At 38.1% G+C, this 17,397-nt stretch overlaps 1 protein-coding gene across 3 annotated transcripts in view; it reads left to right on the top strand.

Annotated features, from left to right (window-relative positions):
• Positions 1–17,397, top strand: part of LOC117503790 (chemokine-like protein TAFA-5) — a 269,799-nt gene that overhangs the window by 60,173 nt on the left and 192,229 nt on the right. The window contains exon 1 of one of the 3 annotated variants that reach the window (XR_004558665.1): positions 16,527–16,976. The exons of the other annotated variants lie outside the window; for them this stretch is intronic. The gene's annotated coding sequence lies outside the window, so the exon portion shown is untranslated. Of the gene's footprint in view, positions 1–16,526; positions 16,977–17,397 lie in introns of those variants that run through there. 3 annotated transcript variants of the gene reach the window in all.

Here is a 17,397-nt window from a genome sequence, read left to right as displayed (position 1 = left end):
ATAAATAAATTTACTTACTTACTTACTAATATTGAGTGCACGTTTTACAACATCAGAAAATTTTCAAAACATGCAATTGCGATGACACTTCCAGGGCTCTGTAAAAATGCCTGTTTTTACAAATAAAAATTGAATATTTTACAAAAGCACATTTATCTTTAAACCAACACACGACACACGTCACATTAACGTGTTGGTTTACATAATGGATTACTGAACCAATCACTGTTTAGCACTTTTACCCAGAATGCTTTGCGGTCTGTGTTTGTTACAACACCTCAGAATTAGTGCCTTATTCAACATTAAAAGATATATGTTATATTTTAACTTTGTACAATTGACATTAATGGAGTTATTCTATCAGTATTTTCAAAAAACCATAAGTTAGTATGTCTTTATTTTTCAAGACCTCCGCCTGACCGGAGTGTTGAAATTGACAGGGATCTGCCCTTATGGCTGCTTTTGGTTTGTCTCTGTGGTGGGAGTGCTGTTGTAAACAAGAGCTTCCAACAGGGGCACAATGTTGAAAGAAAAATTATTATGATTAGTAAAGAGTTGATTTTGTGGGTGCTCTCAGGATTTGTCTGTGCTGCTTCCTGCGGGAGGCAGCATGGTCAAATATTCTTGCTTATTCTTTAGGTCTTTTACCACTTTTGATGCTTTCAAAAGCGATTGTTAAAAATCAATTTCACCTCTTTAGTAACTGTAAATGTCCCATAGACAACACCGGAATTTATCAATTATCTGTAACTTCCAATACATTTTTGGGTGGTTTATTGGTTTATCTTTATTAAAGATAACTTTTCAGTTATCTTATCTGTTATCGAAGTTAATTTTTTGGTTATCTGTGCCCACCACTGGCTACAAGTAACAAATAAATAGCACATGTGCTTGGATCTAGATTGAAATCCACATCTGGGGTTGAAATGCATGTTGGCTTAAGTGCCACATATATGGGGTCACTGGATAGACCATGCGCGATAGGTACTCCGGATGTCACTTACGTGGAATGCCTTGAGCAGTGATCGGCACAGTTCAGCTAATCTGATAACAGATAATTATCAAAGCTAATGTTTTTGCTAGTGGATTAGCTTTTCCGATAAGTTTTAAAACCATCATCAGACCAATTATCTTCCGATAAATTTAGTTCCGATAACTTTCAGTCTGATAACATTTTTTTATTTTTTTTGCTGGTAAAGTGAGCAAAGTTTAACTGTCAAAAACGTTTGTAAACCCTAAAATCAAACATTTTAGTCCATCTTGTTGTGTGCTTGTAGCAGACTGGCTGCCTGCAACTTGTTGATGACTTCATCATTAAGCACAAAACGTGATTGGCCGGTCGACATAGGGAGCATTGTGGGTAGTGTAGTTCAGGTACACTTTAGACGTTACAGTGAATGTTACCGCCCGCTCGACACAAACAAAACAGACTAATTTTAACATTATTTTATTTCTTTGTGGCTGATGGTATAATGTAATCGCCAAAACTCGGTGGGGGAGAGGAGCTCTCACGGCACAGCTGTGTACAGAGGGACTTTTCTTCACTGGTTAGACACCGTTTTGGATTTTAAAAAGGACACTTTATGTGGATTATTCCTTCAGATGAATCCCACTGAAAGTAACAGGTAAGAATTTATATTTACTACTTTTACTCTTCCAATCAATGCACTAATGGGTATATTTCAGTTGTTTAAGCCACAGGGTTCAAAGTGTGTGAAAAAAGCAGCAGCTTTTTAGATCGTACTTCTAATACTGTGTTTTACTGCTTTTGAAAGATGATTTTTTTATTCCTTCATTTCATGCATTCTTATGTGTTTGTGATCCTTGAATTTACCCAGCAGTGAAAAGTGAAAGTGAAACTGATTTATCAGAAGCCGACAGTGTAATCTGCTGTGGCCGTGTCCGAATCAATACTAAATGTTATCGGTCATCTGTAATAAAGATACATTTTTTTAGCAGTTCATTGGCTTAGTGTCATAAAAGATAACTTTTCAGTTATTGGATTAATGGTTATGGAAGCTAACTTTTTGGTTAGCCTTGGTTGGCCTTGAGCAGTTCTCAGCCATGCATGGTCCATGTAAGCTACACAAACATGGTTAAACCTTTCGCTTTACTTTCAGGATCTTGGGAATTCTATGGAATGTTAGACTTACTGTTCCCATATGGTTGGAACAACCAATGGCACAACAATGGTCATCGTTGCCCTTTCTGGTCAGTAACACACACTTCACACTATACTGTAGTGATATTGGAATAACGCTTTGCCCGCAAGCTAATAGCGGGAGTGGGACTTCACACTTAGTCACACGAGATTTACACACCATTAAGCACGTGCCTTCAGTTTGTAACGTCTGCCTATTGCGCCTTATCGTAATCAAAAAACATACATCTAGGACTTTAGCAGAAATTAGGTGAGCTAGTTAGGTTGAGCTGTTTGGCCATAGGTGAGACCACACACTTGGGACATTTAAAACATCTACAATAAATATGCAGGTACTCACGTTGTTATATAATTAATTATTGATGATTTTTTTAATTCACATATTGTCTATTGAGTTGAAAGATAAACACAGCAAGCAACAGCGAAACATGATTTCTTTATTAGTTACCCACGTGGGGTCTCATTTGATCTTCTTACTTCCTATTACTGCCTATTTGTTTGCCTAACAGCATATGCAAAATACATCACATCCTCTCCAGACGCCGCGCCGGTCGCTCGCGTTTTGTTTTTCGTTTCTTATTAGTGATAATGTTGGCGGCTACACGGAATTGCTTCTTTGACAAAGCAGTTGCCTCCGTACTTTATGTGATATTTGCCGAGAGAAAACCGATGAAAAGCAAATGAATAATTAACAAAGGAAATTTAATGGGGCACATAATGAAAATAATTGTTGGCGGTGCCGAAGCACTTAATTGGCAACTAATGGAATCAGACCAGGTGAGGCTTCAGTGCCACGAGATGATGGATAGATGCATGGCGTGTAAATGGAGACAAAATGACGATGTTCCCGAGTGCGCACATGTGGGTGCTTGTTTGTTTTTCTGACTACAGGAAATTTAAGAGGTTTAGTGGGAGACTCAAGAGGATGAGTGTGTCTTAGTGTTTCTCAGTGCATTGGATTGCATTTCCTGTAATAAGCCTTAATGAAATGTGGGTTGTGTCTTAGTATGCAGTCAGTAATGAACCATATAATAATTTCTGCTTAAGTCACTGCCGCTGTCTAATTCCAATTAAAAAGAGCAAGCTGCTGTGTACACCCTAAATATATTGCATTAAAATACATGAATGTGACTGCAGCATCAATTCTACCAAACTGCGGAAAAAAGAAATTACTATGGATTATATCACAGTGGTATAATAGAAAAAAAATATCAAAGCAAAGTATGCATATAAAATTTCCTGCAAAATTAAAACAAGTGAAGTACCTTTTGTGTCAAGCGTTTGAATAAAATGACAAAAAATATGTATCTAAATATGATGGCAAAATTTCCTGCAAAATTCAAACAAGTGAAGTACTTTTTGTGTCATGCATTTGAATAAAATGACAAAAAATATGTATCTAAATATGATGGCAAAATTTACTGCAAAATTCAAACAAGTGAAGTACTTTTTTTGTGTCAAGAATTTGAATAAAATGACAAAAAATATGTATCTAAACATGATGGCAAAAATTTCTTGCAAAATTCAAACAAGTGAAGTATTTTTTTGTGTCAAGCATTTGAATAAAAGTACAAAAAAAAATATGTATCTAAATATGATGGGTCACTGCAGAGAAGAACTACTCTGAAAAGCTACACAATCTTTTTTAAAAATGTACGTATATTGTATCAACTTTTCAGATTTTTAAATAACTCAGAAAAGAACCCCATTTCATAGTTTGACAACCTTCCATAGTGATAAGTTCTACAATCCATAAACCAGGGTTTATGGAATTGGCATAAAATATTGGGTAAGAATTTTTTTTTTACATTTTTTGTAAGAATGTTTAAAATTTCAACATCTTTATAAAACACATGTAATTTTAAGGTTCTTACAACTTGCTATAATCCATTGTACATCCAAATATTCTCAAATGAAATGTAATTGTAGCACATTTTTCAGATGGTATTCTTCAGGAAGAACAAATTTGGACAATTTCACAAACCAGCTGCCTACAAGTTGAATTTCAACCACAGAGAAAAGTACATAGTTTTGAAATACAAAATAAAGAACACCAGTGTATTTGTATTTGCAATACAATTTTTAACACTTCCATTAAAAAAATACTATTTTGCATTTCAGATATGTATTTTAAATACATTTGCCAGAATAATGGAAGGTTACACACACATGAAGATGACAACTGCCCTTTTGGTTTTATTTAGCTGTAATTGTACCATCAATAGAATTTGTGTCAAGAAATGCAAACATGTATTTAATGTCCTACCTACCGTGGATGTTTATTTATCACGTGTGTGTGAAGCAGAAAATTGTCCATAATGCAAAATGTACCATAGAAGGAAATCACTACCCTCGGTCAGTGTGTATTATTTCTACCAGAAAGAATCAGAAGGCAATTTAAAGTTGATAATTTTAATGCAACAAGATAATGTGCAGAAAGTCATAGTCTATGGTGTAGAAGATTTGATCAGAGAGTAGAACTGAGAAGATCACAAATCCTGCAAATATAAATGGAAGGGGCAGAATCTGCCCTTAGGGTGGCAGTGGAGTGGAGGAGGGGATACGTTGTCAGTGATCTGTAAACAGTGAGAGGTGAGTGAGAAAACTGATGTTTTAAAGAGCGTGTGCAGTTCCTATTGGTTGAGAGATGATGAGTAATATGAAATACACTGATGTTCGTTAACCCATTCCAAGTACCTGCTTAAAGATCTGAGTACACTGTTCTGCATGTCTTACTCAATACCGTGGCATTTTCAACTGTTGAGAGTTTTGATCAGTATAATCCCTTAAAAATCAAGATATATTATGTCACTTTTAAATTTTGCTCATTTATCATACTTTTTTGTACTCACTCCTTACAGAGTTCTATAGCTACAGATATAGAAGTAGTAGTATTTCTGGATACCAGCCATATTTACATCAACCTTAAACTCCCTATTAATAAGTATGTACACTCAAACAAATATCTTAAATTTTCAGTATTTAGGTTTTCAAATTTGTCTAAAACAAAGCCCATATCTCAAGTGAAAAAAAAAGGAAATTGAAGTCTGAGCTAACAAATACATCTTAAATAAAAGCACGGTGATGTGACAAATGTCTTTTTAATGCTGTTCTTCTTGGCAGACACTTTTCTTGGGTGTCAGGTGATTGACAGCCGGCAAAGACATACGCAATACCTGTATGGATTCAAAAACACTCAACTAGAGTACAAGGAAGTAAAGATAAAACTGAAAGTTTTAAAGAGTCAAATTGATGACTGATGTCTGGTGGAAAAAAAGGCCTTTTTTGAGGAAAAAAAAATCTCCAACTTTCTTATGGAGACAGAGGTTGGTTTTATAAAATATTTGGTGATCACACTACTTATATTTTCAACCAGATAAATATTCAGCAATAAATAAAACCTGTGTTGAATTTCAACATTTATCATAATTGATATGACAACTGGGTATATAAGTCGCACCAGAGTATAAGTCACAGGTCCTCAAAACTATTTTAAGAAAAATGAGACTTAAAGTATGAGTAATCATGTTTTATGCTCATTTCAATATTGCATGAGCATTTGCAAGTGTTTTTGTGTGGTATTCTACTGGCCAGTACACTTGCAACAAAATTATTATTATAATAATAATTATGGAATAAAAAAATATAGCTCACGTATTCACTTTTTTAAAACCGATATCGCGTTGACATACCAATAAAAAGGGGGTGGGGGAGGGCCACAGCTCTGGGATGCCTAAAACTTTTGCACAGTACTCTGTATGTCATTTCCCCTCTTCATTCTCGATAATGCTATAACGATGACAACAATCACAATAATCACACACACACAAAAAAACTTGACGGCACATCCCTCTGTCAACCCTATTATCAGTAAATCTTAAAAAAACATAGGAATTTGTCCTCCAGCTATGTTTTCGTCTGTGTGTATAATATATCATATAGAGTTTATTGATACGACAACATCAGCTGAAGGAATAAAGCATCATACTTTAGTTTTATTAGACAGCTGGGTAATGAGACGAAGTATTAGTTTCTGAAAGGCTTTGGGTAAGCCGGTCCTTCAATTCTTCACTGGGTAATTCACCTATTAAAAACAATTATTCACCCCAGATGGGTCCTGGAGAAGTTTCAGATTGGATGCTTCAATGAGATTTTTTTTTTAAATTGACCTCATCTCGGCAGCACAGAGGCAGCTACTGTTTCATGATAGACATCAGGAGCTTGTTCATCTGCCCAAACACTGTGGTACCACCTGCCAGAAGACAAGTTGGGTCACGAGGGAAACCATATTGGCTGCCATCGCAACTTTCATCGCTGATTAAATTGTAAGAATCTTTGTGTTGAACATATGACCAGACACGAGCCCTATGTTCCAGCTTTTCCCTATGATTAAGCCCTCCTTCACGTTTAATGGCCATGGGAAATAATGGGAAACACAGCGAATGTAGAAGTTTTAGGTCATTACTCATGCCTTTTATTGGCATGGGCTTTCGCTGGCGCACAGCCAGTGACCTGCACAGAGGACAAAGCAAGTAACGCCTCTCCTGGCTCCTGGCGAGAAAAAGCACACCAGCGAGGGGGCGGTAGTACGAGAAGGAAGGATGGAAGCGAGAAAAATGTGGCAGCACTGTAAGTGGGAGGTGTGAGGAGACAGAGAAAGGAAATGGTTTAAAAAATTTATATAGAGGGGAAAAAAAAGACCAAAAAACAACAACGAAACAAAACAAACAAGTTCCATGCCCTCTGAAATGCACCTGCTATTCCCTCGTTAAGCATAAAAACAGGTTAGAAGAAAATGTAAGCAAAATATGTAATGGATTTATAATAGCGTCTAGACGGACTAGTCGGTCCCCAAGGCAACCGCGTAAGAACGAAGCTCTGTGTATTTTATGGTGATACTAAAGTTTAACTGGGAGAACTTGCGAGCATTTTAGCGTTCATGCTAAAATGAAAGTGTGCAGATAAATTTAAGAGCTTAGACATATCCATTTGAAGATGCAGCCCACCCAAATAATATGTTTTTTTTATTCCAGTGATGTTTCATTTTCCCTTTAATGCGACAGGCACATTTTATTTAATTTGTTACATAACTTCTAATCCATTCATTTATTAATCAAACTATTTTTTATTAACGTTGATAAGTAACTTAATCATACAAACAATTGAAAACAAAGCGCTTTCATCACATTTCTAAAAAAATGACCCGCTAACATTTCCAATCTATGGCGATCTATGTATACTTCCTTCATCTGTTACGATCCCTGCCCGACAACCATGATATTTTTTGACAGACATCGGCATGGTAATCATTTATGCGATGTATTCTTATGACTGCCGAACTGTAAAGTAAGAGATTTTATTGGTCGATCGGGAATTATTCAGTAATGTGATTTATGCCCAAGAATTGTCTTGTATCTCGGCTTTTAGTCGGTTGCTGGCAAATTGTTTTTTGACGGATATGGTAACATGCACAACGGTTGATATTTTTTTTTTTTTTGTATGTAAAAGGCGTACTTGAGACTTTCAAAGCAATTTTTGAAAAGTTTAGTATAATCATTTGTAAAACACCATTTATTTTATGGCTAAAACACATTGTACGGTTCTCAGAAATGCCAGGTTTTGGCTCGCTGGAAGTACATTTGACTGGTTCAAATTTATTGGCTCACTTGATTAAAAGTTAATCTTTTTCTTAAATGGAGTGGTTGTACACAAATTTCTTTTTATTATCTCTTATAACTATATTGTTTTAGTCACCCCATTCTTCCTTCCATCCATCCATCCATCCATCCATCCATCCATCCATCCATCCATCCATCCATCCATCCATCCATCCATCCATCCATCCATCCATCCATTTTCTATACCTGATTACTTAAAATGACAGGCAATTATTACAATAAGTGTTTTTTATGACAAATAGAAAACGTATCTTGGATCAAATGATAAAAATGGGGTAAAACTGTTTGTTGGTTAAATAAAATATAAAATGAAAAATGGTTACTCTTACATGAAATAACATATGACCTCAATGAAATTGACTGCAAAATGAATAATGCTGCAGGGGCAGTGGTGGCAGACTCCAACCATAAATATAGCTGATATTTCACTCTGTAATAGTGTCATTCCATAATAACACCTTAGCAAACTTTGACTCATGCACATATGACATGTGTAACCGTACATACAAAGGATTATTTTTTTATTATTTTTACATTGCTGTATATTGTACATTTGGAAAAAAGCAATAAAGTAAAGATGGTCAAGGCGCTTCACACGGGTAATGTCTACCCTTACTAACTCCCCTGAGCAAGCACATAGTCGACAGAGGCAAGAGTAAACTCCCTCTCAGGTTTTGAGGAAGAAACCTCAAGCAGACCAGACTCAGAGGGGTGACCCACTGCATAGGTCATTCTAACAGGTACAAGCAGTTACAAAAAAGTGATTAATGGTGCAAAGTCTATCTTAAGGCCAAGATCTTGATTTGGACGTGATGTTTCAAAGTCATCAGCGGGATAATAGGCTCTTCTTGACTAGAGTTGCAATACGAGGGCTGTCAATAAAGTATAGGTCCTTTTTATTTTTTCAAAAACTATATGGATTTCATTCATATGTTTTTACGTCACACATGCTTGAACCCTCGTGCGCATGCGTGAGTTTTTCCACGCCTGTCGGTGATGTCATTCCCCTGTGAGCACTCCTTGTGGGAGGAGTCGTCCAGCCCCTCGTCGGAATTCCTTTGTCTGAGAAGTTGCTGAGAGACTGGCGCTTTGTTTGATCAAATTTTTTTCTAAACCTGTGAGACACATCGAAGTGGACACGGTTCGAAAAATTAAGCTGGTTTTCGGTGAAAATTTTAACGGCTGATGAGAGATTTTGAGGTGATACTGTCGCTTTAAGGACTTCCCACGGTGCGAGATGTCGCGCAGCACTCCCAGGCGCCGTCGTCAGCCTGTTTCAAGCTGAAAACCTCCACATTTCAGGCTCTATTGATCCAGGATGTCGTGAGAGAACAGAGAAGTTTCAGAAGAAGTCGGTTTCAGCATTTTATCCGGATATTCCACTGTTAAAGGAGATTTTTTTAATGAAAGACGTGCGGGCGGATTGCAGCGTCGGCTCGCAGCCGCCACGATGCTCTGCCACAGGAAAAACACCTCTGTTGGAAGCCTTAAGGATTTCTCATATACTCACTCCACTGAAAGCCATCAAAAGCTGCCTGGATTTTACAAATGGTTATCAACACGGAGGTGTTTTTCCTGTGCCGCCGCTCCGCATCACCGACAGGCGTGGAAAAACTCATGCATGCGCACGAGGGTTCAAGCATGTCTGACGTAAAAACATATGAATGAAATCCATATAGTTTTTGAAAAAAATAAAAAGGACCTATACTTTATTGACAGCCCTCGTATGTAGCATTAACCTCTGCAGTCTTGTGTCCTCGCCTCCAGCAGCAGCACTTCTAGCCACCGCTGTGATTCCATGACCCTCCAGTTAGTTTTCAATTGTCAATCTCGTGGTGATGATTTTTTTTTGTTTTAAATCTTGCAAATTTATCTGTCACATTTGATTTTCTGCTCATTTCCGGCAGCACAGTGGTGCAGTCAGTTTGTATGCTTGTCTCCAAACGTGAACCAGTTGAGAATCAGTGGAAAAACTGACAATCTGATCTATACAAGGCGAGACAGGCATTAAAGGAGCAAAAATCCAGAACTCACGCTTTGTGCTGGAAGCTCGGGGCAGCTGAGCGAAATGTGGATCCTTACACGTCTACATTATAAATAACAGAAAAGCCTAATTACTGGTAGGTTGCAGGAGCAGTGCCGTCATCAGTTAAAATCCTTCATGTTTCAAACATTCCCGCATAGTTGCATAAATAGTTCGGTTGCCACTTGATCTTGTTGTTACAAATTGTGTCGCCACCATATGTTTGGGTACGTTGGGATGTTTTACAGGTTTAACTATATCAGGAAGGATGTCGGGAACCGTGTGCATTAAGAGAATGGTTGTAATTGTTTCCTCTGGCATGTACAGTAATTGTATAATCTGTCTCACTGTTTCCAAGTGGTTCTTAATTAGACTTTATGTTCATGTGCAGAGTTATATTTAGTTTGACGCGCTTCTGGTAAGCACAGTACGGGCTCAGCGACTGATTATGCGAGACGTGCCTGCGGATGTACCGTCTTCACAGCCTAAACCCTTGTCGAGGTCGGGTATCTTAATTGCTTTTCGTACAGTAGACGGATGGATCGCAGGAAAAGGTCCTCACCATCATTCTGTCACAGAACATGATACAAACACACGTTGTGACACACATTCTATAGGCGGGCATGCTGGAGGCCATTATCAGCTTATTAGTGTTAACAGGTGCAAGGGCCAGCACTATGCATGATGCAGTGACAGGTTTGTGGTGCAAGTGGCGCCGTCAGTCCGGTGTGCCATTCTCAGTCGCATGATGGAACGAAGAAATTGCAGTGGAATTTACTTGGGGAAAAGATCTGTAACAATTTCCACACAGGCATTACATGATACAGTACTCTATAGGTTCTAAACTAAAGTGTTACCATGGTAACAGACAATCCCAGTAAGACCCCAATAACGTGAACATCTTCAGATTCCAAGTTTGTATTTGCCCCAGTTGATGATTATTTCCAGGTTTATTATTTCTTGGTCTTTGATTATGAAATAAACACTGATCCAACTCAGTATTTTTGTCCTGAAATAACCAAATAAAACATCCCTTGTTGTATATTGGTAACAACTGAAGTGACCCCAAGACCCCAAGTTTCTCATTTTTCTTTGACCCTTGAATTCAATTAAATAACCCATTGCTGGATTTCTGTAATGAATAAGGCAAAAGTTACTTAAGTTGTGTTAAGTTTCTATTGGATCAAATTTGATCTTAATGCTAAAATAAACTGAAAGGAACCCAAAGCAAATCACCCCTTGCTGTATCTTCCTAACAGCTGTGGTTACAGATGACATTTTGGATGTAAATACTGAAATACCCCAAGTCTGTATTTGATTGAATGTGAAATTGTCCCTAAAAGTGAATAAGTACCTTGTTTGACCTTTGAATGGGCTGAAATCACTCATTGTTGGATTTGTGTAATAAATAAGGGCAAAGAGCAGATTTGAATCTTAAGTTAGTCAAGGACCCCAAGTTTCTATTGGAACATATTTGATATTATACTTAAAATGGATTGGAACACGTAAGTCTGACCCAGAGGAAATCACCCCTCACTGTATCTTCATAACAGCTGAGCTTTCAAATGATATGTTGGACTTCCTCCTAAAAGTTAACAAAAGTACCACTTTTGAACTTTAAACTCAAATCAGTCATTGCTGATTTTCTGTAATAAATAGGGCTAGAAGGCAGATTTTGGACTTGTGTTACTCAAGGACCCCAATTCTCCATTGAAGCATATTTGATATTATACCTAAATGGACTGACGTCTGACCCCAAAGAAATCACCACTTGCTAGATGTTCGTAACAGCTCAGGTTACCAATGATATTTTGTACTTAAATACTCAAAGACCCCAAGTCTGTATTTGAGCCAATATGAAATTATTCCTAAAAGTGACTAGAAGTACTTCTTTAGACCTTTGAACCTAATGAAATCACTTATTGTTGGATTTCTGTAATAAATAGGGCTAGAGAGCAGATTTTGAACTTGTGTTACACAAGGACCCCAAATTTCTGTTGGAACATATTTGATATTATGCCTAAAATGGAATGAAATACATTTGACGTCTGACCCAAATGAAATCACCCCTTGCTGCATCTTCATAACAACTGAAGTTACAGATATGCATATTAGACTTAAATACTTTAAGACCCCAAGTTTGTATTTGAGCCAGAGTGACATTTGTCCTCATAGTGACTAGCAGCATAACTTTTGACATTTTAACCTAATGAAATCACCCCTTGCTGCATCTTCATAACAACTGAAGTTACAGATATACATATTAGACTTAAATACTTTAAGACCCCAAGTTTGTATTTGAACCAATGTGACATTTGTCCTCACAGTGACTAGAAGCATATCGTTTGACATTTGAACCTAAGGAAATCACCCCTTGCTGCATCTTTATAACAACTGAAGTTACAGATGACATTTTGGACTTAAATATTTAAAGACCCCAAGTTTGTATTTGAGCTAATGCAATATTTGTCCTCATAGTGACTAGAAGCATCTCTTTTGATGTTACAACTTAATGAAATCACCCCTTGCTGCATCTTCATAACAGATGAAGTTACATATAACATATTAGATTTAAATACTTAAAGACCCCAAGTTTGTATTTGAGCAAATGTGACATTTGCCCTCATAGTGACTAGAAGTATCTCTTTTGATGTTAGAACTTAATGAAATCACCCCTTGTTACATCTTCATAACAACTAAGGTTACAGATGACATTTTGGACTTAAATACTTAAAGACCCCAAGTTTGTATTTGAGCCAATGTGACATTTGTTCTCATAGTGACCAGAAGCATCTCTTTTGACATTTTAACCTAATGAAATCACCCCTTGCTGTACCTCTGTAAAAAACTGAGCTGTAGCACAGATTTTGGACTTCATTTTTTCAGAGACCCCAAGTTTCTGATTAATTTTGACATTTTTCCCCAAAATGACTGGAAACGCCTGTTTTGACCACTGCTTCGGATAAAAAAAAATCATGCCACATCATGACCAAAATTGGGAAGAGAGTATGAAGAATCACAGCTGAATATATAATCTTCAAGTTACGGTAATATAAGGCAAAACAGAACTGACTTTGTATGTTAAAAATTAATTGACATATTATACTTTTAAACTGCATGTTATTTTGAGTCACTGCATCCAAACCAACTACTTCCCTACAGTTTTGCGGAACTGACTGACTGACTGAATAAACTAACAATTATTTAAAAAAATATTAAATTCTTTTAATCTCTTGCTGAACCCAGTGCATAAAACTGCACACAAAAGAGACACAATAGCTGTTCTGGCACTCAGCAAGAGAGGATTATACAAACCATTGTTTTACTCTTCACTGTTGGTCCTCCTCCAGATGGATTGCTTTCAGCCACACAAGATGGATATCCTTTTCGATATCAAACTGTAAACCGAGTAGAAAAGGCTTTTTAAGAATTTGTAGCAGCATAAATTCTTTATGCGTGTAATATGATGAAATTTGAGGTTTAACATGTAATAGGTTTGAGGGGGTGTTAAATATTCTTGGGAAATAGCCTCAGGCTAGGCTACAGCAACCATAAGGCTTCTCTGATATGGATGTGATCAATTTGGTCTGTTTTAGTACAGTTTCGGGGCACGATCAAGGCTAAAGTCAGCACTATTCCATGTGATAAACTGCGAATAAATAGGTTGGTTTTCTGAAAATTTAACTCCATAAGGTTTATATTGGACGTAAAAGCTACTTTGGTTTTCGATGACGTGCCTTCAAGGAATCACCATTTCTGCAGATAAATAGATTGCATTTTTTTCCGTGCCCCATCACGAAAAACACCCCATTTTTTTGTGATGCATTTGTAAAAAATTTACTATTTATAATCGTCTGCCTTGTCCTAATGCAAACTCTAACCATGCTTTAAGCTTTTGTTTGTTTCTGTACAAACCCTTTCAGTCTCACAGGCTCACCGTTACATTGTCATATATATGGGTTTTTTGTTATTGTTGAGTGTGTGCCAAATAAATTCATTCTTTCCCTCAACCATAATGTAACTGCTATACCTAACCACAACCCACCAGACCCCCCCTTCACTCCACATTTCATGCCCATGTCACAAAATGAATTTGCATCCTGTCACAAAAAGCGCCCACATTTCACGCTCCCGTCAAGACGCCATAGATTAAAGTACTTTTCGTAGTGCCGTCACAAACTACTGTGAGACTGGGTTGCGATTACAATGTTTCAAAAGCAGAAAAGAGGTTTTCCAACCCCTAGTGCAGCAGATAAGTGGAAAAATATTTCAAATGGTCACACAAGCATCAGATTTGGCATGAATGTTCTTCATAAATCAATGTTTGAGAAAAAAGTGCCACTTGAAAATCCAATATGGCAGCCAGGTAGGGGTCAATGAAAAATTACACAGGGGTTAAAATTTAAAAATGTTCCAATCATATTGAAAGCTATACCACATTATGTGTCTGATCACAAAGATTCCAAAAAGGTATAGTTTGGACTATCTATGACTGAATGTTGTGGAGTTATGGGGTAAAAAGAGCAAGAATGGTGACAAAGGTCAATTTCAGTTTGTACAGGAGTCAAAAGTTAAACTTGCTCCAATTTTGGTAAAAGGTGGTGCAAATTATTGGTTGAGCTAATAGGATTAATAAATGGAATAGTGTTGACTGTGTTGAATGCTAGGTCTCTAAAGTAAAGGTTAAATAATGTTGACGTCCATTGAATTCTATGACATGTGACATATGTTACCCCGTAACGTGATAACTAAGCATGACGCATAGTGCAAACTATTCCTTTTTAAAACCCTATTAACTTAACCAATAATTTGCATCACATTTTACAAAGATTGGAGCAACTTTAACTTTTGACCCCTGTACAAACTAAAACTGACCTTTGTCACCATTGTTGCTGTTTTTACCCCATAACTCCAGAACATTCAGTCATAGATAGTCCAAACTATACCTTTTTGGAATTGTTATGATTGGACAAATAATGTGGTATAGTTTTCAACATAATTGGAGCATTTTAAAATTTTGACCCCTGTGTAATTCTTCATTGACCCCTACCTGGCCGCCATATTGGATTTTCAAGTGGCCGCCCTTTTTCCTCAAACACTGATTTATAAAGAACATTCATGCCAAATCTGATGCTTGTATCACCAAGTGAACAATTTTGGCCAAAAATCAAATATATCTGCTCCACTACCCCCTTCCCTCACAAAAAACCCCTTCCAGGTCTCAGAGAGATGGCCTATTTATGCACCTGTTACTTTAAATAGAAAGGAGCTGCTGCTGGCAATGCCCCATAGTGTGTGGGCGTATCTCAAAATGAGTCCAATGCAATGAAGTCATCACTGGTCACATGCTTAACTACAATGCTGACGGATGTGTTGCCAGATCAATCCACTATAAGTAACATTGGGATTGATTGCTTTTGGGGGGTGAGTTACTAATACATATTTTTGAATCATGAATCATTGAGTTTTTTTTCTTTTTGCAATAGCTTGCTTTAGCCTTTTGCACTTAATTCAAAGAATAAACATGCTGTCAAAGATTTCCATGTTAGTCACGTACATTAACACAATTTAACCGTGGCGATATCCTGTCTCTGTTATTGCTCAGTTACACAAAGTGATGATTGCTTGAAATGTATTCAAGTCTGAATAGACTGTATTGTATAATTCCCTAAAACCGAATGATAATCACAACAACAATACAGTCATAATAATGAGAAAGATGATGATTATGATGTTGTTGTTATTTTCCCTTCTCTGAGCATTAGTCTCCTTCTGCCACTTCAACACTTTTCCTCTTCTTGGTATTTTTATTACTACCATCCTTCTTCTTCTACATCTTCACATCATAATTTCTTCTTTTTTGTTTTCCTCCTCCTCCTTTTTTTATTGATCTTCTTTTATCATCACCATCATAATTATTATGACACGACCTCTTGTCTGCCTGGGTGGTTGCCATCCTGTACTCAAGGTGGCTCCATGGTGTTGTGGATGTGGACCAAAAAAGAGTGGAGATATGCACTTGTTACATATGTCACATACGTCTAAAAGTGCTCATTTCATGTCTAAAATTTTCTTGTAGTATGGTAGTTTCCACATAAATAGAAAATCATAATTTTGGAGATGTTTAATACGGAATTCCCAAAATAAGCAACACGCATTAAAAACAATTTTGCACATTATGACCCCTTTAAGTTAGTCACGTGGAGCCCAGTGTTTTTCCTCTTTCATCAGCGTTCTTTTATGTTTTGTAGCTGGAGGAAATTATTTTGGGGGAGTTATGACGTAACCTGGAGCTAAAAGAAATGCTTTCAGGACCACACGCATCCGGGGGATTTGTGCCAGCAACTGCAAGTGTTTATCTGCTAGGAGGACAAACCGGAGGGGAGAAAGGGACAAAAATATTTAAGACCTGCAGATGAAGACGCGCGAGGGGTGAAACTCGGGGACGCATAGCTGATGAAGCTGCCTGTTCCCGTGCGTAAAAATTGCGAGAGAGCGAGAGGGAACGAGTGAGAGCGAAAGAGATAAAGCGCGCGCGCAAAAGTGAGAGAGAGAGAGAGAGAGGGAGGGAAAGAGAGAGCGAGAGATGGAGAGAGGCTGCAAGGCGACTTTGGTTGGCAGTGCTCGTCTCTGCCTCTCCAGCAGCCAGTGGGAGAGACGTGCGTAACGCGCAGCGGCGCCGCGGACTGTCCGTCGTGCCGCCACTTGGAGACGCAGCGGAGGAGACGAGCAAGAAGGAGCAAAAGTGATGAACAGAAGATGCCAGTCGTTCACGCGGTGATCGGGGGTTAATCGACCTCCTCCGTTTGGACCGCTGGTACCCGCCGTGACGCACCGGCGGCGAAGACAGCGCGCAGATTTCTCACACAACCAGCGCGCCACATCTCGACCGGACTTAAAGTGGGGATTTTGCGGGCCGACAGAATATGAGTCGGCGTGCGCCTGTGAGCTGAGGAGTGTGTCTCTCTCTTTCTCTCTCTCTCTCTCTCTCTCTATCGGTCCACGAAGCTTTCCTGCGCCAGGATGCAGCTGCTCAGAGTTGCGTGGGCACTGACCGGAGCGGCGATCTGCTGCTTTCTCATCCTCCTCATCCACTCGCGCCTGCTGAAAGAAGGTAACCAACCAGCGCATGCATTCAGTCACCTTAATGTGCGCCATCGCATCGCATCCCCCGCAGTTTACACCAAGTTACCTGCATATATTCACATATATATGAAAAAACAACTATGCGGATTTTACTGCGCGCATTTGCGCAATCGCAAAATCCGACTTTCCCCCCTTCAAAGTCGCCTTGAAATCAAAACAAACAGAAAAATCAGAAGGAAACTGCGCTCAAATGTAATAATCGTAATCAACAAGTCATGCGCCTGTGGGGCATCACTGATCTTTTTTTTTTAATTATTATTATTTATTCTTTAGTCAGTGAAGTAGCATCAGAATCGGTAGTTGTGGATTGGATTGCTGATTTGTTGCAGTCGTTTTCAATAGATGGCACCAGAGTCTAACTTAAGGGGGGGGTAAGATTGAGGTCAAGC

The sequence above is a fragment of the Thalassophryne amazonica genome, chromosome 22 (genome assembly GCF_902500255.1).
Source record: "Thalassophryne amazonica chromosome 22, fThaAma1.1, whole genome shotgun sequence".
NCBI classification, from domain to species: Eukaryota; Metazoa; Chordata; class Actinopteri; order Batrachoidiformes; family Batrachoididae; genus Thalassophryne; species Thalassophryne amazonica.
This window is presented reverse-complemented; position numbering and strand designations above follow the sequence as displayed.